The sequence below is a fragment of the Rhodnius prolixus genome, unplaced genomic scaffold (assembly GCF_049639745.1).
Source record: "Rhodnius prolixus isolate KJV_2025 unplaced genomic scaffold, Rpr scaffold_3, whole genome shotgun sequence".
Lineage (NCBI taxonomy): Eukaryota > Metazoa > Arthropoda > Insecta > Hemiptera > Reduviidae > Rhodnius > Rhodnius prolixus.
The window spans coordinates 16,409,141-16,434,822 of NW_027411603.1; the positions used below are offsets into that span (position 1 = coordinate 16,409,141).

General features: G+C 32.0%; 2 long non-coding RNA genes across 2 annotated transcripts in view; one reads left to right on the forward strand and one right to left on the reverse strand.

Annotated features, from left to right (window-relative positions):
- The first annotated feature begins 506 nt into the window (after positions 1 to 506).
- LOC141452595 (uncharacterized) lies at positions 507 to 24,475 on the forward strand. Its single transcript, XR_012457485.1, has 3 exons — positions 507 to 760; positions 22,706 to 22,872; positions 24,205 to 24,475. It is a non-coding gene; the product is annotated as an uncharacterized lncRNA (long non-coding RNA).
- LOC141452594 (uncharacterized) overlaps positions 8,528 to 25,682 on the reverse strand; it is a 51,576-nt gene continuing 34,421 nt past the window's right edge. The window contains exons 4-14 of the long non-coding RNA XR_012457484.1: positions 25,394 to 25,586; positions 24,739 to 25,284; positions 24,451 to 24,617; positions 22,607 to 23,831; positions 19,335 to 19,517; positions 18,628 to 18,791; positions 16,921 to 17,084; positions 14,510 to 15,231; positions 11,126 to 11,296; positions 8,898 to 9,127; positions 8,528 to 8,790 (exon numbers count right to left, since the gene is read on the reverse strand). This is a non-coding gene — a long non-coding RNA (uncharacterized lncRNA). The remainder of the gene's footprint in view (positions 8,791 to 8,897; positions 9,128 to 11,125; positions 11,297 to 14,509; positions 15,232 to 16,920; positions 17,085 to 18,627; positions 18,792 to 19,334; positions 19,518 to 22,606; positions 23,832 to 24,450; positions 24,618 to 24,738; positions 25,285 to 25,393; positions 25,587 to 25,682) is intronic.

Genomic DNA, 25,682 nt, shown 5'->3' on the forward strand with positions numbered 1-25,682 from the left:
TAGATTTTACAGATTGTTTAACGAGTAGACTGGAATACTCCACGTTCCTTCATCTCCTGGAATTCATTTTCAGCATCATAAGTCTTGTAAAATTCGGCATATTTCTTTTTTCTTGCTTCACCTACAAAAATTTTGAAAAGAAGTCCTCCAGTAACAGTTAACGCTAACGCAATAGCAATATTCATCTTAATCTTGTCATGCAAAAGGCCTCTCAACTTGGGTTTAGAAGACATGTTTTCTGCAGACAATGACTACTGAAAAAGACGAAGGTTACCCAGTAACCAATTCTTTTTTTTTTGTTTTTTTTTTTCAATAATTATCGAATATTCCTAATTTTATCCATATGGTAAAAAAAGTTTCAACGAACGTATTAGACATCCACAAATGTTTAGTACAATTATAAACTATTAATTTTAATGATGGCATTAGTGACAAACAGTAAATACATTAAAGAATATTTTATTTAATTGCAAGAAATTAAAATTGAGTAAGCACATCATCATTTTGTACTTTACATATGGTTTTGCGAAATAAATACATGTGTTATTTTGACATGATGAAAATTATAGTGGTTAGAATTACGAATCAAATGAAGTACGAGTAATATAAATAAATACTCTGATTTATGTTGAAGACACACATCATTAGCACAATCTAAATTATTTATAGAAGGGAAACTAATGACTAGAATTTTTAGAAATAAAAAAGTGTAATAATTTATTAAAACTACTGAACATTTAGTGACCGGAAATAATTTAAGGTAAATATAGAGTGTGAGCAATTTAAGAAAAATGCACTTAACAGAAAATGGCGTTCCCTAAAGACTGGGATGTCTGGCCTTCTCTATTGTTCTGGATAATTGGGTCTACTTATTGCTTTGTCTAACAAGTATACCCTCTAATTCTCTGTGCTCTTCAACCTTCCAAATCTGAGTTTCCTTCCTTATTTAAAACCTTGGATTTGACCATCCTCAGTCCTTGCTTACATCATGGTAACTAAATAAGTTTAAATTGAATAGTTCCGCTATCACAAATAGCGCTTATCTTCCACTCTTTAAATTTGATTTACGATTTGCCACCTCCTGTGCTAATAGAGCTGAGATTAAATCACAACAACTACTTATCAACTTCCACTGTGATAACAAGAGCCTTCTCAACTACCAGGTTACCATCAAATTAACTAACTCTGCAATTCTATGTACCAACATTAATTTCATAACGTCTGCGGCCAGTCAACGAAATGGTGGTTGTCACTTCGCCATCGCGGCATTAGGTTCCATCGTCTAAAGTTTCGTCAGCCACCAATGGCATCCTGACATCAGATTTTGATGCAATACTCTCTCTCGTTGTTGGTCTCCTTTATCTTTATTTCTCTTCTATTTTCTTCGAAGAAGATTCTGTCTCTTCTTCTCGTATTTTGTGACACCTCCTCCAGTAAACCATTTCCACTGCACTTAGTAGTAGATGGTAGTAATTCCCTGAAAACTACCCTGGACTGGTCGACTGGTCTGGATTGAAGAAGTGGAGTTCCATTTTGCAGACCTCATATTTTCTTAATGTAAGAAATATGTACTTGGAATAATCGTTGTTATTTCTTAATATAGTGATTCCTTGAGCATTTAACCCGTACTAAACTGATGAAACAAGTTCTTGAAGAGCAGCATTCGCTTTTACAAAAATTATAATTTAAAATCTTTTTAACATTAAGAACAAATCTGAGATTAGCAATTATTACAAAAATAAGTGCCATACAATTCTGTAATAATTTAAAAAAATCAAGTTTATTTTTAGTGGCTGCACAAAGTGTTGCAGGAGGAGGAGGAAGTTGCCTAAAGGTCGATATAGGCTGTGCCAAATATCTAGGATGTCTCCATGGAGACGCCAGCTTGTGACCTACTTAACCGCCACGGTCACTACCCTCAGGCCTAATACAATTAAATTCATTTCCTGGTTACAACATTTCGTACACAGTTTAAATAAAAAGAGACATTTAGAGATAAAAGTGCTATTTACTATTCAGTAAACATGGAATTCTAATTACTTTACCAATGGATACCTTATAGTAGAAATAACGTGCTATGGCGCTTGCTGTTGCTGAAATTTATAATTGGAAGATTAATGCACGACTAACAATATTAATGAAGCATGGTTATTCATTAATTGTATTCAATTAGAAATGATATCTTTCTTTCAGAATACTGCATACTGAATATAGTACCCACCCACAGTGGATCGTTGAAGTGCAGTTATCCGACTGCCAAAAGTTACCCATGAACACTGGCACTGTTCAAGCAAGCGCACCAAAGAGTAGCTTTTCAAAAAATTCAGCTGGTAACCGTTTCGTTTTCCACAGTTGGAAGGAGATTCCTGAATTTTGATGTTTAAGACGCATCCAAGGAACACAACTGGTCGGAAAATGCAGAAAAACCTTGTACTGCACGTTGTTAGGTTTTTGCCTTGGTTTTATTCTGTGTTCCTATGCGGTTTTATCCTGTGTGATTCATAGTATTTTTTACATTAAGAAAATATGAGGTCTGCAAACTCCACTTCTTCAATCCAGACCAGCCCAGGGTGGTTTTCAGGGAATTGCTACCATCTACTACTAAGTGCAGTGGAAATGGTTCACTGGAGGAGGTGTCACAAAATAAGAAGAAGAGACAGAATAACCACCTTCGAAGAAAATAGAAGAGAAGTAAAGATAAAGGAGACCATCAACGAGAGAGAGGAAAACGTTCACCATCAACAGACTAAGCTTATTTTCTTAAAAACAGTTTTTTGAGTTTCTCTTTAAACTAGACTTTGATTTGAATTCTAAAACCTTTTTTACCACTATCCTACCAGACAGTTTTAGTATCCATGCAGATTATTTATTTTACCAAATTTAAAGAATTTTTGTAAGATATAGCGTTAGTATAAATGATATTTTAACACTTTTAGAAAATTAATAGGGGCAATAGGCAATAAAAAATTGCTAATGGTAATTTGCAAAGATATTGCTATCGAGCAGGTAAGTATATTCAATATTTTTGCTTAACTTTTTTTTTTGACTTTAAGAGACGGTTCACTCTCGGCTTCGTGGGAAATGTTATGGTTATTTATAGCATTAGCTCCTTGACGGGAAACTCTAACTTAAGGACGTTTCAACTCGACTGTCTAAGGAGCCAATCCTCCGTAATAAAATTGTGATTATTTTCTACGCTACAGAAAACATTTCTTTGATAATTGGAATGGAAGAACTAAAACGAAACTCTGGTGAAGCCTCATGTTTAAGTAATAAGCAATATCGTATAACTAAAGTTTGTTTGTTAACAATACCAACACGTGGAATTGGCAATTAAAAATTTTTAATGGTAATTTGCACATATTGTTGTAAAATGAGTTGCATTTTATTGTGAATAGCCGTGTGAAGTGCCAGTTGCAAGACCTTGCAATGTTGTCTACAATAGTATTGTCTATGCTTTAATGCGAGTAATATCTAAGACACAATTTTTTTTTTTTTTCACGATGGATGCATTTTTACAAGATAAATCTAATTTATAAATCGGAAAAGCTCTTATCAGAGAGTTTCCATGAGAGAGATAGGGAAACTAAAACTGAATTTATTATTATTAAAGTTTAAAAGCAAATTTAAAAGAGCAGAATTGAACAAATAGGTGTCGGCCAGTAAAAAGAAGTTTTGCAAAGCATCAAACATTTCTCACCAACAGCAGCAACACTACTAGAGTCTGTAAAAATATTTTGGCAAATGGAAGCAAATAGTTGGCCAACATGGAAAATATGTTATATTTGAATATTTCTATTTTTAAATAACGGACTTCCTTTTCAAAAAAACATGTCACTTTCAACGTTGCAAATAGTTTACACTTTTTTTAAAAACATCTTTAATTAAAAAAATGTCCTCTATTTATGTACACTTTATTTATATCTATTGCACTCACACATACATATATATTATATATCATAAAATTCTATACATAACAACATTGAAATGCTTGAGTTTTATACTGAATTTTGAGTTTGTCTTTAGTAACATGATTTCGCTGTTCGCTAAGCCATGTGCCACGATAGCCGAGAGATTTTAAGGCGAAGCATGCAGAGCTTTGATATACTGAGGTAGTGGGTTCATTCAATTCCAGGTCTAAGCCTTGGATTTTAGGCAATAGGTAATTTGAGAAATTTTTAGTCAAATATATTTGCTATTCACCTCCGTCCATGATTTGGTAGTTGTACTAGAGCCAGCCTGAAAATGTAATAATAACTTTTACATAAAGTAACACAATATTAGCTGGGTACCAATTATCTTTACGAAATGCATTATTATAATGAGTCATTCACGAACAATTGGAGTTAGAACGGATATTTCATTTCGCTTTAAATCTTTTTATGAACCGGTGCCAGAATGGGCGCTGAAGTTCAAAGTTGATGAATCACACAAAAGAGAGATATAAGAACGCGCCACCTGGCTATTCAGTCTACGATGTAATAAGTAACTACTTACTTAGTCTGTACTTGCAATTCTTCCATTAGATTAAAACTACAGGGTAACTCCGTAAAATCATTCCTGGTTTTTCTATCTGGCTGTAGTTCGAAAAGCTGTCAGATGAATTTACATGACTGACATTTATCCATGGAGAAAGCAGTCATTGATCATGATTTAAACCTGAACGGGTAACCGCAAATGTTTAATTTATTGTCTGACGAGCTCAGAGGAATTCGGTATACTCCTCTGACCGACGACTGTGAAAATCATGGCTTCCACGGTATGTTTTCACCAGACGCTTGTTTATATTATTAGAAAGTTTTAAAATTTTACAGCAACTTTACATTCTCTGCAATCTTTTTATAGCAATTTTTTATCATTCATTAAAGTAATTCATTCTTTTCCTCCTAATATAAATATTAGTCATTTTTAGACGTATTGAATGTTAATAAAGGACATTTAGAAGACATTTTGGAGCCTTCAAAGTTTCTTAATTATTGAGTTAGTAATGAGTGACAAAAATAAAAAAAGAAAAGTAATATAATTAGTAACTATGGTAATGTTTAGATCAACTCTAACGATCAGAGTCCTTGAAAAAGCGTGGCACACCGTTTGTCTCTTAATCTTGGTTAGTTAAAAATCAGCCCACATCAAACGGGCTCCCTCGCTGCCATTTCTCTCCCTTGTAATTAACCTTAATTTCTAATGAATCTTAATTACAGTTGACCTCTTTTTATTTCTGTACTAATAAAAGTTAATTCTTCAATTATTTCCAGAATTTAAACAAAAAATGAAAAAAAGTTTATTGTTCTATTTTGTAAAATAAAACCCGAAAACTAAGAAAAAAATTTTCAGTGGACATTATTGAGAGTTAACTTGATATAAGTAATCTTCCGAACATCAGGTTTAGTAAAGAAAATCTTGTGTAAACACAATTCTTTAATTTCGAACGTTTTACTCAAATTAATTCATACCACTTTAGGTGGAATCTAGTTAACCCTTTACTCAAATGTAGCCTCAATCAAATTTTAGGGTGAAATGTTTCTAGTAAAAGTGGTAAATTTAGCGGAATGTAAACAGTATTCAAGTTTAGATAAAATCATAGCCACGATTTGCGAGAAAATCTCATAGACAGACCAATTTGTAAAGTCCACTTTTTTTTGGGACTCAGGATATCTCAAAACGGCTCTTTCCTGTTAAAATTCCTTACAAAACTTCTCTTACTGCACTAGAGCAAGAAAAAATAAATAAGTAATGACCAGTAATATCTGTGCAATTTGGCTGTAACAATCAATGAGGTAAACTATAATCTAAATGTTATAAAATAACGGATCGTGGAACAAACACTAGATTTTAAGTATCATTGTTTTAGTCATTCTGTGTTGTAATTTAAGCACTAGCTGCACCAGAAGTATCATGGATAATCAAACTAATATTTCAAACAAGTTCGCTGTCTAGATTAGTAGTTATCCAACGGAAGCACTCTATCTGTAAAGATTGTTGTTAATTCACTTTTCAACGCTGAAGAAAAAATCGCGACCACCAGTTTTCAAAATCCTGGAAGGAATAATCTGGAATACGGCTAAATGGAACTGAGTACGCAAATTTTGATGAAATTTGATATAACCTGTTCGATAAATCTAAATCTTACATAATAATTGGATTTAAACATAAACTATATCTTCAAACAAACATTGAATTAATAAAAAAAACTATTTCATTCATTTTGGATTAACTGTCTTTGCGGAATCATGATTTTCTTGAACTATACTTTTTCGTAAGTTCACGATCTTAAAGATAAAATTGTGCATTTAATACGATGTGAAACATTTTATGCAAAAGAGATTAAATTTGTTGAAAATTACAATGTTTAGTTGAACTCCATTTTAAATTAGTTTGACCAGGTTGATTGAATATTAAAGAAGTGAAAAATGAGTATTTTGGTTTTAAGTGAGAGACCTAATGTGTGGTCGCCTAGTCTTTAGAGTACCCGATAGCTCTTGTTACGCTTCTGTCGTTAAATCAGGAGTGAGGATACAAACTCAGGCTTGTGTGTTTACAGCCCAGGTAGCGGACGACATTGATGGGAGATAAAGATAGTGGTCATATTAAACCAGCGAGATAATGGAGAGTGGTAGTAATGTAATTTTATTCCATTTAGCTTAATTTACCATTATTTTAACCAGCTCTTTAGGGAGCTGAGGTCTGTGTGCAATTACAGGACCGTGGTGAGGAGACAGAATAGCTTAGTCATCTGCATAGCTGTGATGCGTAGTTACTGGGTGCGTTGGAATGTCTGCTTTGTACTGACAGAGATTGCCCTAACGTATTTCAGATTTTATAACTAGTGGGATAAACTGTGCTGTCGGATAGTAGCGCTCTTACAAACAGGAATGTTCAAGATATGAATGAAAGTGGCTCTTGGGTTTCTATAGCATCTCCAGATGTCCGACCCACGTTAACTTCACAAGAGGAATACTTCCAAGTTACTATCTGTTTTCAAGGATGGATGAGATAGTGTCCATAGAATTCAAATTAATTGAGTGGAGAATGCGTTTTAAAAAAGGAAAGCATTTAGAAAATAAACGAATGTTCGTTTTTCAAAAGCAATGCAAACAAAAAGACAAGTGAAATACTTTTAGAAATAGCAGCTACATTTAGCTAATTAGCACAAAACACGTCTTTCAATCACATTTGAAAACTGTGTTCACCTTGTTAGTTACATAATAACAATTACCACATAATGTGAATGTTTGTAAACATATACGTGTACATGTTTAGCGCATTCTGCTTTCTAGCACTAACATATACGCTTACACAATGTTTATTGGCTTAAATGACGCTATAAATTTATCAATAAGTGCATAATCAAAGTTACATTCTAAAGTGTTTCAGAGTGATTTTACGTTTCAAAAAGCTGGAGATGTAAAAAAGTGAAATGAATTTTACTGTCATCTAATCTAAATGTACTACATCTAATAGGTAGCTAATAAAATTGTCTTTAATTTTAACCAAAGAGAAGTAACATTACAGTTCATAGCCCTAAAGGTAACGTGCAGTACCTGCAGACTCACCACCAACTATTTTAACTAGTTTTGTTTATTGATATATTTGTTTTGAGAAAAGTTGAACAAAGAATTGAGCTTATGAATATAAGAAGAGATAAACAATCTTTGAGATAAATAAAAACAGTTCATAAGTTGTTATTTGATCCTAAAAGAGAATATATATAGAGGAAGTGCATCTATTTCTAAATATTTCGGTCTAATTGATTGGTTGTCTAAGATTGAATATTGTATTTTCTGAATATTTGGAATCTAGTTTGAGCCTTTTTCTAGAAACTAACGCTAAACTAGAACTGTTACTCACCCTAACTTAGTACCCTTTGTCAGAAAAATGAATTTGGAACATTACTTGAATGAATTCTAAAACTCTAAATAAAGAATTTCTATAAATCTTTGAAAACCTTAAAAACTGAAAAATGAAATCAAATAAATTAATCAGTAGGTACTTCAAATAACTTTCAAATAAGTGAAGAGTGTGAAAGAAGTTTATTCAGCAACTCTTAAGACAAGATAATAAAATGAACAAAATTAAAGGACAAACAGCTGAATGAAATATTTTGGCGACCTTTACTACAAAAAAGACATTTATAAAATAAAGGAGAGAAAGGAATATGTGGAACAAGAGGATGGTAGCAATAACGGAGCATAAATCATATGCCAGTGAGGAGCAAGGGTATTGTCCTCCCAAGTTGTAATGGTGTTCATTGTATTTTAGTGTCATGGCAAACTAGGATAATATTTATACTCAGCTGGCTGCGTGTAATGGACAATATCATTACTGGGTATACAATGCTTGGGCATTAACTCTGTATCAAGATATTAAACAAAAGTTGTATTAGAAACAAAATTTATTTCAACCAACGAATGAACGTACTTCAAGAATTCTACAAGAGTTTTTCCATAATTTAACTTAATAATAAACAAACTCATTTTTAAATGTAAATGTTAGAAAATCTCCTCTAACTTTATAAATCTTCAAAACAAATGTATAATAACCGTACTTCCTTGTCATTTTATTTATTTACATTCAATTTTGCTGGAGATAGAATATTGCTTTATTTATATAATATTGATTATTTATTTATTGTTTATTTACTTTATTAATATTATTTTATTCATTCCATCTTTAATATTTCCCCCTTTTCTTCCTTCAAGTCCAATCTCTTCAAAGTTGCTGCCATGAGAACGATAGAAAAATCACTATGAGAGTGGAGATATTGTCAAAATTTAAACGACCTGTTTAAATCTGTTTAGGGAATTTTAATAATAGTATATAAATAGAAGAATAAGCTTAATGTATTTCCACGCGGAGATGTCGGATTCGAATTCCAGCTGCTTAGATTTTTTTCTTACCTAGGAGCATATTCTAACTGACTTTCCTGGTGATGGTCAGTATTGTCTGCAACGAGAACAGTGTTTCAGTGCCTTGAAAAAAGCTCCGATTCGCCAATCACCTCATCTGTTGACGTTTCTTAATTTAAAATAAGGCATTTAATAGAATTTAATAAGAAAGCTTCTGTAATAATTATTTAATTTTCATTAAATTTGTTTCTGTACCAAACGCCAAGCTGCAACTCCTGTGTCTGTTAATAGAACGAAGAATAAATATTGTTAAATGATTAGTAAAAATAGCTAAATATTAAATATAATAAATTAAAAGGTAGTGAGGTTGCACCAGCTTCAAAATTTATATATTCTCTTCAAAATTTAGATATTCTCCACAACCTTTTACTTTGACAACAAACATTGATTCGAAAAAACATTGACAACAAACATCAAGGTAATAAATTACCCAGAAAAATAAAAACGAATAATTTCATCATAAAAAAGAACTGTACAAATTCTTTAGACGATTGTTGGAATAAAGCACTGACAAAGTAACAAATAATGTTAGATTTATCTATAATATATGTAGATAAATGTAAATGCAACCTATTCCTCGAGGCAGACTCTGGTTGAGTGCGTTCTCATTCTTGCTAATTATTATGCCGAAGTTCGCAAAATAGGCATAATCTACTATGCTTGACCTAACGGACTCACCCTTCTCAACCTAGTTATTCATCACGACTTTGGACATCGACCTTTCTATACACCTATTTGCGACCTTTTCGCTATTAAACTAGCGATGAATATGTCCAACAAAGTATAATGCAATTTATATTTCTAATATATCATAACATCTATTCTATTGCATATAGTTTAACAGTTCTACTAATATTTAATCGATCCCGCCAACTGACCTCTCTCTATGAATAAATTCGGTGGATGCCTTCAGGGTGACACAGGTCATGATTGCACCATAATATAAATGGAATTGGGGATATGACCACTTTGAATATGGAAAAGTGCACTGAATTTCAAAATTCAAACCCATCTGATGCAAGCAAGAAGACAATTTTCCAGGGGCCAATGCTGGAATACTAAGATCAAAGAATCCTTTCTCTCCCTGAAAACTAATTTAATTAATTTCAGTATTTTAATCTGTGAAGACTTGATCCTACCAAGATAATGTAATTTTTCTTCTCTCTACTATTAGAGCTATAACAATCTTCCCTAAGTCTAGAGATTAGAAGTGCCTTGAGTTTAACGTGATAACTCTTTCCACATTTTTAGGAATTGCAAAATCTTCTCAGAATTTAGTCAGTAGAAATTTCTAATAGGTCATTTTGGGATATATATTTTCTTGGCTTTCAAGACATTATAATAATGGCATTTTATTCCGGTTTTTGTTCCAAAAGGTTTAAAAATAATATTTCTGCTTTCTCCGTGAATTCTTTCCCAGATTATGCAGAAAATTCATCTTTCACCCTTAAATCTTTCATTTTTCATCGTTTAACCTTTTTTTGGGCACATTATCTCTTGTCTTCTATGCCATATTTACACGGGTGGTCATTCTTATCGCTTTATTTCGTGACTTTCTTCGCTTTCAGAGCCACCCATCCTTTCTGGATAATTTAAATTCAATTATCTTTTAGAAGATTAGAAATTATTTCTTAGATCTATTAAATATCTTTCAATTTTATGACCACGCAAGGAAATTATACAAGTCGTTTTAAACGAAGTCACCGTCTTCTTAATCTCAGCTCAACCATGAACTCTAGTAACATAAATTTCTTTCGTAAAATCCTTTTATCTTTTGAAAGCTCTGTCTTAAAAAGAATTCTCTCACTTAGAGACATTAATCTTATGTGGGTTTTAATGGACAACCGCTTTCAAAAGAATTTATGAAAATCAAATATCTTCTTACAACATTCGTGCTTATGGATCTAACTAAGCAATATCTACGATTACCGTTCTTAAAATAATATATTAATAGAAACCACCTTTATAATTTGAACTTTAAATTTACTGAAGAATTAATGAAATTTAGTAAACAATAAATACAAATGAAGTTCAAAATCTGTAAAAACGAAAAAAGGAGGCATCAAAAATTGAAGTTGATTATTTTTGAAGATTTTTATAAAACAAATAATTTTAAAAAGTAAAATTTGACTAGCTAGAAGTATGATAGTGGCTGAACTATAACAAAAAAAAAAAAAAAACACTGGTAAACACATCTGAGCTTACTAGTTCTTTCTTACTCTGTCTGTAACTATAAGATAGTTCGAAGGTCAGAATGAAGAAATTCACTCTTCTGGTTCAAGTTGATAGCAGAACTCGGTCTGTTTATTGGATTGCTTTGGAAAACCCTGAGGAAATTAAAGCCTTTCTAAATGTGATTGGGCGTTTGATTCTTCTCCATCCCAACAAACCTAGAAAAATAATACAAACTGAAGGTCTTATCTCTTGCTAATGGTTATTGAAAACTCTATATGACCTATATAATAAATATTATACTATTTCAAGTTATCTATTTTAAAAAACATCGTTCGGGAATATAGATTGTAATCAAACCATTTGCAGAAATGAGAGTTCTCGAAATCAGCACTAACTTTTTATGTTTTCGGAACAATGCCCCGTTCCTTTAGCTTTTTATAGGGCCATTCAAGTTGTTTCCTTCCTTTTGATTTTCGAGGGAACAATAATGGGATTACCCCTTACCATGCTTATTTTATGGTCGGATATTATTCTTTTTCCCTATGAGTAATGTACTATGAACACAGCAAAATACATAGAAATAATTATGTATTCTGCACCTAGATTTCCTTTTTCTAGAAACCGCTTTATGTAAACCTGAAATTCTAAGAGTGATTGCCACTAAGAATTCTAGGATCCTTTGTCCAAAAGTGGCTTATTCTTTCTTTGATTACAGTCTAAGTCTTACGAGTTTTTCCTTTTTTTTATTTTCTAAATTTTTTTAAGACATTAGTGTGTATTGATTTCACAAATCTTTCCAAAAATCCATAAATATAATGTCCATTCAATTTTTTCAAATTGTTGATTACAATTCTTCATATACATACTGGTTTTAGAGATTTATTTACACAAAAAAATGGATATGATCATACTCCCTGTACTAAGAATAAGTAAAAACTCTGCAAGAGAAATGCCAGTTTTAAGTTTTGATGTAGAAGTTTATCTTAGACAAACTCACGAGTCAATCTCTGCAAATAACAGAGCGGAAAGAAACATTGGTTAAATTAAGAGGTAGACATTTAAATTAGTATGAAAACCTAAGGTTCCTGTTTGATAATTTTTAATGAAATAAATAAGCCGCACTCCATTGAATAGAGGAGACTAGATCGTGACGCCATAATCTTTACTCAAAAAGCTGTACCCCTAAATAATCTTGTATTCTATTTAAGTTTGCGATCAAATAGATGTTACCAATAATGGTTGGTCTACATAGTAAGCAATTTGCATTCAAACAATGAAAACAAGTCCTCCTATTGAAATTGAATATTAGTAATAACATTCATTTAAGATGCACTATAATAATGAATGCTCAGTGACCTGTATATTTGGAACTACCATGGTCACTGAGCATTAACCTCTCTACGAGGTTAACCTCGTATATTCTAACGAAGGAGACGTCACATGTTTCCTTGCTCAAAAGGAAATTAACTCGACTGGGCTTTCCTGTTATGTTAAAGATATTTACTTAAATCTACTAAATAATTGACTTAAAATTTAATTAACGAATTTCGTTTTAATCTTCTAAGCAGCATAATATCTTCCAAGTTGTTACTAAATGTAAGCCGAGAGATTTTACTTCTCGTTTCATCTATTCCTGAAATTTGGATTCTGAAAATGAGCATTAAACTCTCAGCTAAACTTCCAAATATAATCCAACTTATTCAATGAATTACTTTTTTAAAATATAATTACTCAATTTATCATTGTTTCACCTTAACATTTTGTTTCGTTTTCAGAGGGTCACCTATTTTCACTAATAATGTGTATCGTTAACTGCACAGTTAGGAGAGAATTCCATTCTATTAGAGCAAGATGTCACATTATCATTTGAAGAACAATTTACATCGCTTTATTAAATTAATAGACAAAGTTAAAGCTTTAAATATCTCGTGATGTTAATGTGAAGAACGTTTTAAAAACTTTATCACATTTGAATTTGCAATAATATGGTTCGATAGAAAAAATGAAGTAACTTCTAGTCGTGACTTTTAATAAAAGTGAATCATTTTTTCATAAAAATCATTAATAATTTATTAACAATAAATCTTAATTAAATGTATTTATGCAGCTGCAATAATTTCAATGAAATATGTAATTAATAAAAATCTATCGATTGTTATCTTGAACTCATTAAAACATTTAATTAAATAATAATAAACTTTTAATTAAAAATGGAGAAATTAAATTGCCTGCCCATCGTAGAATTTCATTTACAAATCATTAGGAAAATGTTTAGAATCAGCAATATTTAACGAATCTAAATTACTGTTGATTAAAGGACTTGATTCGTTAATTTCATTAGCAAGTTTGCTAAAAAGCAGGATATAAGCTGTGCATTTCATTAATTAAAAAATTACTGTATTCTTGACTCAGCTGTTTCGTACTGCAACATTTAGAGGGAGTGGTTTTCAAAACTGGATCATTCCTCTTTTAAAAAAATAAGAGCAGTTTGTTGATTAACGTTTTTTTTTTTTTTGTGGAAATACACTCAACTTTATCTGAGAAACTAGTCAAACTAGTTTTTTTACAATCGATTTTGTCTTATGAATTTGCTGTTGTTAGTTCCAAAACCCATTCTTCCCAAGGTACAGGGTCATTTTTTCGCTAACGTGTTCTTTTAAGTTATGAAGGAAGACTTGTTTGTACTTATGAAACCTGTTTTTTCTTTGTCTGTACCCTCCATAATTCGGTTTCCTAAAACGTTTTTAGAATGGTAAGACCTCGCAAAACAAGAACATTACGGTTATTAGATGCTCTGCAAATCTTTATCAGAAACCTACTCAAAAATTACATTTCAATTAGTTGGAAACCGGTTCTCTCTGCCAGACAGAAGTTGGAAAATAGAATTCAATAATAAATTATAAGAAAATGTTGAATATTTTGTTAGTTGGAAGCCATGAAGGAGAAATAATACTAACATTCTGCTATTTAATTTCTAACTCCCTCTCTTCTTCGAGTCAATTAAAAAAGTCGTATTAAAAGATTTTTTTTAAATTAAATCTATTTGGTACTTCTATTCCTAAGAATTGTAACTTGTTATTCATATTGAAGTAGTATTATATAATTCAGAATGTGTTCTTTGCGAGACAGTAAGAAGCACAACTTTCCTTATAAATGTATGAAACAAAAATTAAATTAAAAATAACGCGCTTTCGAATTTTACTCTAACATTTCCTCATTATTTCTGAGTTTTTATGTTTTATTTTAAGATAATTTAATTTCTGCTTTAAGATAATCAAATATCTTTAAAAGCCAAAGATATCAGGTTTAGTTGAGTATTGTAATTTTTTTATTTGTATCAATGCCAAGCTTTCGTCCTAAGGACTAGGGCTTCTTGAGAGATTATACATAAGAAAAATTGTAATTTATTTTACATTATGTGTGTTTACCTTAAAGATGTGCCTCTGTTCTGACTTGAAAACTGTTAGATATTTTAAATCTATGCGCTAGTTTGTTTGGAATGAAGTTTTTGATTTGGAATGTGATTTCTTTATAAGAGTATTATTTTCAAATGATAAAATCAAGGTGTTTTAGATAAATAGAATTATAGTTATGTACCGTTAGATGAACAGTTAAATACTGCTTGACATAATAATGTTGTCCATTATTAATTACTTAAAAAAAAAATCATTTTAATCACAACGTTCCATATCTGCTGAGAGTGGTAATATGAATTAATATATCTATTATAATATAGTAAATATTATTGTACATAATAATAATAATATATTACAACAGCTGGACAATTAAATTAATAATTAAAACAAACAAATTTATTTTATTTTAGGGGTATTTACAAAAAAAAAAATCATTTAAATGATTTTATGTAATAAACTAATTACATATTGTCATGACTTCCTTTTTTACCTTTTTTTTTATTTCATTATTCATGAAAAAAAGTCATTTAAACTTTTTCTATTATTTGAAATATGAATTTTGCTTCCACAAAACTTCTTCATAAGTACACACGAAGAACCTGACTGTTTTCTTTCGCCTTCTATTATTATGTTTGTGATGAGTTTCATGCAACAGTTTGCTGGATATGTCTGGTATATAATGTGCCGGTCGGACCATTTGAGGAGAAAACGGTTTCAGAAATTTTTGAAGTTTCCTAAAAATGAAATTGTCATACAAAGTCAAAGAGTACTTATTGATCTTATAAGAGATAATGTATACAGATTTAAAAGTAAGTTAACATGTTGAGCGTCCCCACATTTTGAACCCAAATTTGGGCGAACAAAGGTAATTGTACCTGAAAACGAGAGAGAAAAAAAAATGCAAGATCCTTGTAGGCATGTACAGGCCCATTTCACATCCGCCGCTCTATTTTATTTGGCATCCGGCCACAAGTGAAGCTATAAAAAGAAGTACAACAACACAACTGTTTAAATGAAAAGAAATCGTTGCGGTACGAATTAGGTACCAACATTCTATATTTGGATCGTTACAAGAGAATCTACCTCTTCGAACAGCTATTCTCAAATGATATGGCTCCTATTACTCTTACACGGGGGTATTATTTCTAGACAAGTACATTATTTGAATTTAAATTTTAAAAAAAGAAAAGAGATAAGCTGTTTTGTAACCCACACTCTGTTTTTGTAGGAGATATTTGGTGTTTGTATCAGAAGTTTTAATTAGAACTTTAACAAATCGACCATGAAATTTTTTCAAAAAAAAAACTTCAAAACCATTGTTTTATTTAACTATGTAGGCAATCTTTATCATTTGGTAGAATTTTGTAAAACACTCTCCATTTTCTAGCATTATGACAAAGACAAATTGAAATCCTGTACAATGATCACCATAAATATGATGGCCAGAAATGGTGAAATTGTTTAAAGAGCTATTCATCTGCTCTTTATTTATCTCTAAAAATAACCCGAATGGATTAATTCCCAAAATAGGAAGGATTTCCGTGCTGATCAAAATGTTTTCAAACATGCCAGATGTAATCTCTATGAAGAGGACAGACAGCTATCTATAATTTTTGTCTAATTTTAAAACTATAATGGAATTTATTGTTACCTTAACTTGATGTTACATGTGGCCACAGTTCAGAGTATTGGAAAATGATATTAAAATGTAAAAGAAAAAGTATTTTATGGTTGAATAATAGAATGTCCAAACAATAAGGATGATATCATTTCTTTTATCGAAAACTTAGTGGAAAGGAGAAATGTCTGTCTCATTTACTTTATGATCTAAAATGATCATTGCGCCCCCCATGGGCTTGTATTTTCCCAATTTTTATTATTATGAGGAAAATATTATAACAATCAAATAAAAAAAATTACAACATATTTCGTATAGTTAGAGGAAGGACCACATTGAGTGGTCAGCTGCACTTGATTCTCACGCAAAGATCTCTGGTTGGAATCCAGCTGCCACACCTTAGAACTTTTCTTTCTAGGTTCCTTTTACAGCTTCCTGGCCGCTAATGGATATTGTTGCCTGTAACACTTTTTGCAGACCGGCCATGACGTCAGGATATAATTTTTAAAAAAAATTTGCGCCGTCGAGGTTAACAATACATTAATTTTGCTTCAACTGAGGAGATGAATGTCTTCTTGTGAACCCAGACTTACTGCTGCACCAACTTGATGCATATAAAGTAATATCCTTGAGCCCTTCTAATCACAAGTTTAATTTGGAAAAAAAAACGAGCAAGTCAGGGCCAAATTCTATTTGGTTTTTGTTTTAGAACGGGATGACACATTCTTACTACATATGATCAAGTAATGGGTTTCAAAACTGGTTTTAATAACTCCAAAGAAGTATCGATGATATTAAAACTTACCTTGAGTAAAGGCTAGATAAAAAATGAATTATTGTTTATGGCATCCTAGAGTGTACGCTACACATGAACTTGGAGCCACGCCATGGACCTCGAGCAGCTAATTTCCAATCCATTTGTCCCAGTGGTTTGCTGACTCTTTCATACCTAACTTAGCTACCTAATCACTGAAATGTTGAAAGAAACAAAAATAATGAAAACAAAGCTTCAGTTGGTGGGTTTAGATAAAACTACTTATTTAATTTTACTTATTATAATTTGATAAAAAAATAAATAGTTTTTATAATTCTGGAAAGAACTGAAGTCCAGGACAAACATTGATTAAAGTCCTGTTGATAAAAGTAGGTTATTCAATTGGGTTGATCAGTTGTTATTTAATTGAGTCACGTATTGCTAATGAAATGATGCTTTTTTCATTAGAAATTGTATCGGTTTCAATAATTATCCCTCATCATTTCGGGTGTTTGCAGAATGTCCGACCTCCTGACAATGTAATCTATTTTCTCGAAAAGATCGATAATGAAATAAAATATAATTTTAAATCTTAAGAAATTAATCAGAAACTGCCAGCTAGTGAGATAGTACGGCTTAATCCAGCCTCAGCTGTACCAATTTTAAATTGATTGCAAGCTTTGTAATACCTTCATTATACACTCTGCTTATAATTAATTTTCTGATCACCTTGGTGAACCTTGTAGGAGATATAGGTTTTACTGCGTATACAACATTAACGAAGCTGTCATTGATTGGATGTAGTCAAAGGAATAGGTAAGCATCATTAAATTAAGTACAAGTCGACGTTACCATCCATTAAACTAAGCTTTCCTACGATACAATCTCAAATATTATTTATTAAATTCTGGTCCGTTGTAAATTTAAGAAATAAGGCCAACAAAAATGAAAAATAAATTAAAGTTAAACTATAAACATTAACTTTTAAAAAAAATTTCTTCCTTGATTTAGAACTTTTCTTTCTGCATAAAAAAGATGCCGCATGTAAATAAGAAGTAAGAGATGGCTCTCCCAAGAGGTTTCACTACAATAAGGTTAGCGAGTGCAGAGTATGCCTTTATTTAAACTCTACACCTGTTGAAAAGATATGCATTGAATAAACGAGGCAGAAAATGCGTGACAGCAGCATGAGCCTCCTGTGAACGGTAGGAAAGTTCAGAAAATAAACTATTCATCTACGAAAAGAAAGTTCTTTCTGAATCAAAATAGGCCAATGCGGTAAAACTGAATATAAATTATGCGGCTCTTTTTTGAGAAGTTCCCAGAAGTGTCCGCCAGAAAGCTTGAAGAAAAACCAGCCTACGAGATTGTTTCGAGTCCCTTGTACTTGCTATTGTCTACTCATCACCATTGTAGAGTCTCAATCCTGCAATTGTCAATCATATTAAGAAAAACGTTTGTATTAGTTTCAAGGAGGAAAATGAGGTGGACTTAGCAATCAATGTACGCCGAAATTATTGTGTATAAGAGTGATGGAAAGAAGACTTGGGATTATTTAATCAATGGTAAGGTACCAAAGTAATGATCAACTAATGATTGAAAAGAAGGAAAATAAAAAACCTAAAGAATTGACATACTAAACTCAATATTAGTTCCTAACTTAGTTGTACTTAAATTAAGTTTGCATAATTCTGTGACGATAGAGACTTGAAGGTTCCTTTCAAACCAGTACTTCATATATTCTGTGATTCTGATTACCTTGATCATTTAGTTGAAATGCAGCTTTGAAAAAAGTTATCAATAAAACCAAACTACGTAATAAAAAAACAAGAGAAAGGCTTGCGGAGCCATTGCCAGTTTTCTGAAATTTCTTTCATTTCTACTTTGTTTTATATCCCCACTTTACTAGAAAGCTTCGATACCTAGGAACATATAGAATTATAAGAAGTATTAAGGCAATTGAGGACAATTTTTATTACGTTAATAAACAATAATTAATAATTAAGATTGTTAATTAATGTAATAGAAACATAATCTCTGTAGAGAGGGATTTTTATAACGTTGTAAGTTGTTGAATAAAGAAATATGAACATTTTATGGTTGTTGTAGCTAGAAGTATCATTATGCAAAACAGAACTGAATGAATATAGTTGGTTATGAACTGAATGAGTTCAAATAAAACCGTTAATGATAGTTCTGTCCAAGTTTGATCGGTAACGTTTTATTGGTAACGATAGTTGTACAAGTTGGAAAAGCGATCAAATGAGACATCAAAAGTGATTTCAAGTAAAAAATTGTATTTTGTAGATTAATCTTTTTTTCTGAATATAAATATTTTTTCTAGAATGATGTCTGAAATCTTTGCCAATAAACTCCTTGGCCGAGGAAAGGGGAGTCTACTCTGCCAGGAAAAAAAAAAACAAAAAAAAAACAAGGAACCTTAGTGATGTATTGTCTAAAGTTACCTGCAGAGCAAGTTGCTATGGTAACTTCTAAATCCCTTGAAACTAATCTCGTTATTTCCTGTCCCTGCTGGGAGGCGATGCTGTTGTTTCCAACCTTAAACGAGCTCCCCATTCATAACCCTCGTCTAGTTTCTTAACATATATTACTCTCTATACTCCATATACCTACTGTATTCTGAAACACTATATTGTTATGAACTAATTATAGTTTAAATGCATGCTACAAACAGTAGTATTGTCCAACCAAAAAAATGTTTTAAAAGTTGAATTTATAATACTTTAAAAAAAAATTAAGTCTACAACCTTCCAAATGAAACATTTTATTAAGGAGATGATTCAGGAAAAGTAATTATTTTTCAAGTAAAAAATACCATTATCAAGGCTATAGTTCGAACATTTTTCGATAAATAACCGAAAAAGGTCAGAACATTTTAAGCAGGAATAGAATCAGGAATAACAATAAAATTTAAAAGTTCTTGTGATATTTTAATTCGTTCATTTTTGCCTGTACTTATATAAATACAAAAAGGAGATCATGTAATGTAGAAAAAACATTTCGAACAACCGGTTATATTTATATTAAAAGTACCTGTGAGAACAGTGGTTTTCCGCTTCATGATTTTTGTTTTAACTGCGTTTTTTCTACACTGCAGTTGCTCCAGAAGTTGACCCACCACAATTCTAATACGATCAAAAATGTTCTTCAAGGGTATAGGACGAAATATGCCCAGTTCAGTACATCTAAAGAACTTCATCTCTATTGAGTTTCCTCAATAGACACAATATCTGAGAGAGTTTATTTCTCAAGAATTTAATATGCAACTTTTCCAAGAATGCGAACTGTCCAATATCTCGTAACTCCTAGAAATTGTGCCGTATCACCTTCTCCTTCTTTTTAGTTTTTATGTGCTCACTCTGACACAGAGACGAGATACCTTTCTTCCGTGTTCAGTGTTATGATCAGTGTATCGGCGTTAAGAATATTTCTGTCGGGTAGAACCCAAGTTATGATGAGCTCTATTTGGAGGATATACAGTTCATCTGTTTAGAACTAATCTTTGGAAAGAATTTCTGAAATATAGAAAGTAAATGACAAGACACTGCCATAAGTTACTAGAAGTAAAGCTCAGCGTGGGTTCACCATAATGGGGGTAGATTTGAAAGCAATGAATCAGGAAAACCCCTTAGCTGAGATCCCTCGTGTTCGCTTTCAACACAGGGTAATCTTTATTCTATTAGCATGCTATAAGAAGCCTTAGGGGAGAGATATCTAGACACCCTTGCTTGTAGATTTCCACTTATCTAGTTCAGAATTGAAACGGGGAACTTTTACCCAACATATTACTTCATGATTAGATGTTCAAAACACTTGTTTTATGGCCTAACCTTCCCCAGTATTTCTTTTTCTTTTATTTTCTTGAGTACAAAACATTTCCTGACTTAAGCTACATAGTTATATCCCCTGGGAGTATTGTTCCTTTTTTAGGGATCATTTTTCTGGAGCAGTTAGTGCTCTAGTAAGGAGTATATAGCTGGACTGCGTCAGAGAGCCCCAAAAATCGCATTTAAGCCTTGAAATGAATTCCTTAGGTTATCACATTATTAACGTTAAAGCGCTGAAAAGAGTGAAATGCTGTACTGAACTGATCGCGACAAATGAAAGGAGAAAATCATGTGTGTACGGGTCAGGCCTTGAGTAATAAAAGCTCTATTGCTGCAGTAAAGTGTATAAGGGAAGAAAATATCATACTAACATAATATGTTGTTTACAAAGGGAGATATAGGAAGCGCAATTTCAGAGCGAGTTATGACCCAAAAATAATTCAACTCTCAATATCTTCTCAACTTATGGATCTGTACACAAAAATGTATAGCCCATAATTGGTCAATGTATGGTGAAGTGATGGCATACCTTTTGATCTTGGCGTGTCAAAAATTAAAAAGACCCTAACAACTCTGGCGCAGTGTCACGTGTATTTTATAATGAAATATTCATAATTAAATTATTCATTGTTAAGTGACCCACTTTATAATCATAGATCTGAGGAATGTTTACCAGATGCTTATTCTCAATAAATACCATAATTTCTTCAAAGTACTCCACAAATCGGTATATTATTTAAAATTATATGATCATTTTTGGTCTCGGTCGATGCGTGTTACCCAAAATGAGTTCGCGTGTCACCTCTGACACGCGTTATAGGTTCGCCATCACGGGTATAGAGGAATAGAAGAAGAAGTCCTAGCAACAACGATCGATGTCATAGCTGGCAAATCCTTGCAATGTTTTGGTTAATTAAACCAAACTGTCTTGATGCGTTGCAAACTAAATTCGTGTGGCCAGGATTATCACCAACATCCGAAAGAGAGAGAAAATGAAGAAGAAGCTTTATAAAATCGTACCAAGAAGCTACACAGCAAAATTAGTAAATTTATCACAGATTGGTAGAAAACCACATTACCTTTCTTCCAAAAGATTTAGTTTGAGGTTATTGAAGACAAATTCTCTACTTGTTATCTCCACAGACTATAGCCTAATTCATTTGCAACTAACATTGTGAGAGCGCTATCGTAAGCTGACACTGAGACTCCTTCATCGAGTATCAACATTGCCTGCCGCATTATCGATATAGTTCTCTAATAAAAACCGTTATGTCATCCGCGAAGTACTCCATCCAAGCTTAACTCCTAATTCGGAAGTGTATAGCGTTAAATAACCTTTGAGAACCGCATCTTAAGAATGACATTATATTACACTTTTCCCTAATAAATTAAACCATTAAACTATTGTCTTTGTTGTGGAATTTGTGAATTAAACAATAGTTTATTGAAGAACCAGAATTACTGTTGCAAAGTGCATAATACTTGAGTTGAACTTGTTGTTGTGAAGTGAAACGTTGTAGCAAGCAAATTAGTATACTGTACGGTTGTTACAGGCATGTGGTTCAGGTTACCTTAGTGAGTAAATTAGCAATTTACATTAGATAGAAGGGAGGCTAGATGTGGGTAGAGACCATAGTTTAGATCCCACCTCTGCAACACAACATACAGTAATGATGCCAGCATATGTCTCCTCTCTTTATCTAATTAATAACACAAGTAGTGGAAGCCATGATGATGGTATAAACTTTAATGCTGCGACATCCATCAACTCAGAGCTCAGTAATCCAACCAGTTTCCATCACAATATATCATTTTAGATTAATACAAAGATTATATTTACCACTGATGTCAGTCCTTAGTTTTATTATCTGATAACAAAAATTTAATACCATTAGAAACAATGACTTTGGGTTGAAAGCATTTCTAATTCTGTAAATATCTTAACAGGTTTTTTCATTTTTATTAATTCATTTTTGTTAAATTTTCAGGTAATCCTCGATTTACATGGTAGATTGGTTCCTCGAAAATGCTGTTTAAATTGAAATCCTATAAATGAATTCCAGAATTCACATTTAAAACAACTGCACTTTTAATAAATTCAACAACATACTAAATGAAACAGTATTGTTTATTTTTTGTAAAGTAATGTGAAAAGGTATTTTAAAATAAAAATACATTAATTCAACGGAATTCTATAAATATCACAATCCAAAATAAATAAATAAAAATTAAAAAAAATTTTATTCAAAAATACCTAAACGTGATTAGAACAAAAATAGTCCAATTTTGCAGCTGAACTTGGATTTTTTTTTTTTTTTTGTATTTCACGACTACGATGTATCATGTAATTACTAAATACACTTCCTCATTTCTTTACATACTGTTTTTGTTTTAAATTTTTTGAGAAGTCACAATTTTTTAGTACTACGAGTATTTGCTTGTAATATAGCAAAATAAATATATACATATTATATTTGATTGGCCTTTTTTAATGTTATTTTTGAGAAAAGTTCTTTTTATATTGTTTAGTGTACAATGTAATTAAACTTAACGTTTCTTCAAAAACTTTCTTCAAGGACTTCAAGAAAGATTATTGCTATTTCAGTCAGTTTTTTACTAATTTTTTGCCAAGCTTCGGATTAGGAGTCAAAGAAGGTCGAAAGCTTGGCAAAAAAATAAATAAAAAAAATTATGAATGTATAGCAATAATCTTTCATCTCTTTTAAGTTATGTATGGGAAATTTTTATATGAAAAATCAAATCATTGGAGTAAGAGAAGCCGTGTGAATATTTCACACTTTATAAAACTTAAATTGTGATGTTCTGCTTGCAAAAACAAAAATGTATAAGTGTATTTAGAAACAAGGAACCATCATTTACATTTAACCACAGGAAATAGTACTAATTTAAAGCAGGTAGATTACATACTTCCTGCTCTAGTACATTCCTGGGGCACACAACCAGGTCACATTCTAGCCCACTCCTACTCTACCTACACAATAACTTTACTACGCACATTATAAAAAACAAGTCCCAGATTCAGTAGCTTAGCCATCACTCGGATTTTCTCTTGGTAGGAACCAAGTTTTACTGCTAGGTAGTCGACAGCATTATCTATAACGAAAGAACAACTTCAAGCTGCCGGCAATGCACTGAACAAAGTTAAAAAAATACAAAGTATAGTAGGAGGAAATGCATGGCAAACGTGGATGTGTTACAGCCGCATGTCAAGTAGCGTTATTCTGACTGAGTTAACCGCCCAGTCTTGGTTGGGTGGCTCTCATACAATTCTTTTAATTTATTTTGATCATTTTTGGTACGCAATCATATTTAATTGTTGCCAATAGGCAGTTGTAAATTGAATGGAGTTAAAAAAAAAATAAAAAAGTTTAAATTGTCATATTTTCAAATTATATTCTTTAGATTTAATAATCACACTGATCTTTAGAAACTTTTAACAATTAAAGTAATCGCCTATTTTTTCCAGGCAAGGCTTAACCTGTAACTAATTACATGTCATGGACGGTGGCAGAAGGTCATACTTTACTATTAACCTTTTATTCTAACAAATACAAATTAGCCATACGCAGGATTCGATCTCCCTTACAAAGTCACGTTTCTAACTAGATCAATACCCGTCCCTTGGATTATTGTAACAGAGAAATCGTAGAAAATTGAATCATCATGTCAGTAGTGGAGAAAATATGTTAAATTAAGCACATAGATGACATACCTGTGTACAATTTTATATCACTGCTTTAAAAATAAACTATTTATAATGTATCCATAAGTTTGCGTTTCTTTTCAAACCGACTTCTTCTGCAGAAACTTGCAGCTACTTATTAAATGTTCATTAAAGTGGTCAAAGCAGCGTCCACTAAATAAATGGAATCAGACGCCCTTAAAATACAATTACATTAGTGGGCTCGTCCACAAGTTATAATCCATTTAAGTTAAAAGAATAAAAATTACAATCCGCAATATTATGTACAGTAAGAGATATGAATTTTAAATTGCTAACCTGAATATGAGCAAGCACAAGGCGTGTTATTTTCTGATTGCAACGTGGACGAGCAGAGGGTGATTCTCTCAATTTCGCTCTTTCTCTCTTTCTGTTACGTTTCTCTGCCAATTCCTATTACTCTTTTTTTTGTAGCTAGCCCATCAAAGTCTTGCTTCAATATTAGGATTGGGGCAAATGTGATTTAGAAGTAGTAGTACACTTGACACAGAATTCCAAGGGTTTGATTCCAACGTGCTGCCCTTACATTTTCTCTTCCTAAACGCCTCTTTAGGCTTTTTAATGAGTCGTTGAGTGCTGTCTGCAACAAAGAACCATAACCCGGAGGCCAGCAATTCCTTGTAGGGCGCTGGGTGACAACGATATTCGGTCACTGTTGATAACGTTGACGTGCCTTAAATTAAACATAACAATTTAAAAATATATATATTTATAGATATATGTATATTCTGTTATTATATACGTAAATTGTGGAAGAGGAAGTCATTTCTTTGATTTTTGTTGTTTAATTTGGCACTCCGCGAGTTCCAGTTTCAAGAAGAGGCTCTGGAAAAATTGAAGATAATTTAGAGGAGTACAACTTACAAATCAGTTCATCTAAATCAATTTTATTGCATAAAAGAGAGTTTTGACGAATAATATGTAAATATATCACCATCAGTTTCTCATAGGGTGAAGAATTTCACTGAGTGTAGAACACCACTGATCAATAGTAAGATCTGCCGCAGGGGAGCGTCCGTGGGCTGCCTAAAGACGTCACATAATTCATCCACCCTTCCTTCACTTTCGAAGCTGATAATGAATTCAAAGAGGCATGCTAGGTAGGATGTTTACTTGTCAAAAGAGCCCTTGGTGCATGTAAAAAAAAAAAAAAAGAATTCGGGAAGTGCAGTTAAAAGCAAAACATAATAATTTGTAACAGCTGATGATCAGTCATTGAAAGA